Below are 2,500 nucleotides of genomic sequence, written 5' to 3'. Positions count from 1 at the left end.
AGTCCGGGACTCGCGACGGGACTGGGACTCGCGCCGGGACTAGGGAGTCGCGGCGGGACAAGGAAGAGGAGGAGGAAGTCCGGGACTCGCGACGGGACTGGGACTCGCGCCGGGACTAGGGAGTCGCGGCGGGACAAGGAAGAGGAGGAGGAAGTCCGGGACTCGCGACGGGACTGGGACTCGCGCCGGGACTAGGGAGTCGCGGCGGGACAAGGAAGAGGAGGAGGAAGTCCGGGACTCGCGACGGGACTGGGACTCGCGCCGGGACTAGGGAGTCGCGGCGGGACAAGGAAGAGGAGGAGGAAGTCCGGGACTCGCGACGGGACTGGCGCCGGGACTAGGGAGTCGCGGCGGGACAAGGAAGAGGAGGAGGAAGTCCGGGACTCGCGGCACGGGACTAGGGAGTCGCGGCGGGACAAGGAAGAGGAGGAGGAAGTCCGGGACTCGCCACGGGACTAGGGAGTCGCGGCGGGACAAGGAAGAGAAGGAGGAAGTCCGGGACTCGCGACGGGACTGGGACTCGCGGCAGGACAAGGAAGAGAAGGAGGAGGTCCGGGACTCGCGCCGGGACTAGGAAGAGGGGAGGAGGTCCGGGACTCGCGACGGGACTAGGAAGTGGGGAGGAGGTCCGGGACTCGCGCCGGGACTAGGGAAGAGGAGGAGGAGGAGGAAGGCCGGGACTGGGACTCGCGGCGGGAGTAGGTAGTGGGGAGGAGGTCCGGGACTCGCAGCGGGACAAGGAGGAAGTCGGGGAGGAGGGCCGGGACCAGGAGTCGCGGCGGGGATAGCAGGCAGGACAGGGAGGGTGGGTGGTCTTCCACAAAAAAAAGTGTGTCTCGGAACTTCCTTAGTGCAGTAGGACGGGGGCCTGCCGAATCCCACAGAGAGTACTATGTGGGGAAGGGTTCCTCTGAAGCGTCTCGGGAAAAGTCGTGAGGGGGTGACGGTTGCTCGGTGCCTACGGGTCCCGACTGCTCGCTGCCTTCTTTGAGCCCAGTACCGACGTTCGCAGGGGGATACCTGGATACTACTGGGGTTACCTGGATACTTCTGGCGTGTTACCTTGGATCAGTGAGGAGTGGGGGTTAGTTTCCCGGCGACGCGACCCTCTGAGGAGGTCCCGCGGAGGGTCGCCGAGTATTATATGGTGAGCTGGCTGTCAAGGATTGTGAGTCCCGCTGCCAAAATTTTTTTTGGTGCGCGGGCGACTGGAAAAAGAGGGTTGGTCTTGTGCCGATACGCGTAACGTCGCAGCGAGTCCCAAGAGCTAGTAACCATTTTTGGCGGGGGGCGATGGCCTCGGTATTGTCAAGCCATTCTCTCATTCATTTGGGAGGGTGGGGAGAAGTGTTTGCCGAGGCCGTTCAAGCTCCGCCTGGTCGACCACCACTGTGACCGCCACCGCGCTCGATCTCTATTGCAAGCTCAGGTGAAATTCCTGATAAACTTGGAGGGGTGTGGGACGCGTTCGCAGTGTGGGCCGAGGAGTCATAACATCCCAGGTCGGAATGTGAAAATGGAACTTCGAAACCGGTGAGAGTTCTCTCGTCGGCTAGGGGTTTCACAAAAGTAACATTTCTATAAATTTCTATCCGACCCCTCCATTAATTTGGAGGGGCGATGGGCCCCCGGGATTGGACATACTTCTTGCTGATTTGTCTTTTGAGGAAAATCCTTCGCGGTGATGGTTACTTTTTCATTTTTTAATGTGTGTATCGGCCTCGTCGGTTTCTCTCTTTCCTGGTCACATTCCCGAAAAAGGCCGCAGCACCTATGATTCTCTTCCGGGGGGGTCTAACTCTCCCTCTCTCTCTATCCTTCTCTTTGTCTGGCTCTCTCTGGCTTCACTTTTTGTGGTGTGTGCCTCTGGGGGTCTGGTTGGAATTTGCCGTTGGCTTTTTTGCCCTCTCTTTTTGCCTTTTATCCATCGCAAAGAAGGGTGTGTGTGTTCTCACCTGGGGTTGGAATGAAGGACGGGAACCTCCTCGTCTTGTGAAGTGGGACCATCTTTTAGGATGATGGCTTTTTGCTGCCTGGTGTGTGCTTGGGTGGGGTTTGGTGGTGGCAGTCTACCTCTCCCTTTCTCCGGTAAGACCAGATGACTGGTTCGTCCGCTACTCTTGTGTTGGCCCTACCTTGGCCAACGGGAGTCGGCGACGCTCCAGACTGGATGGCATGATGTGGTGGTGTACCGAAGGGGGACATCCGAAGGGGAAGAGGGGCCGAGCCTCGCGAAACTTAGGTGTGTCGGGTTGTGTGATGTCGGAGATCCATTTTTTTGTGGCTGCCGTCGTGATTTCGCCCATCCAAACCTGAGTCGTTGCTGCGGACTGGAAAAACTATGGAAGAGCTGTTTGGGAAAGATTCGGGAGTTTGTTTTCGAAGTTACCTTGTTCGATCGATCTAGGATCCACTGTACTCGCCCACCAGAATTTGCTCCCGGAACCCCCCGATCAGCCAAAGCGGGTCGGGGGGCCTTGGTTCAACGAGGGTTACTCCA

Source organism: Physcomitrium patens, chromosome 26 (assembly GCF_059467195.1).
Source record: "Physcomitrium patens ecotype Gransden chromosome 26, ASM5946719v1, whole genome shotgun sequence".
Classification (NCBI taxonomy): domain Eukaryota; kingdom Viridiplantae; phylum Streptophyta; class Bryopsida; order Funariales; family Funariaceae; genus Physcomitrium; species Physcomitrium patens.
Note: the sequence above shows the minus strand (reverse complement) of the source record.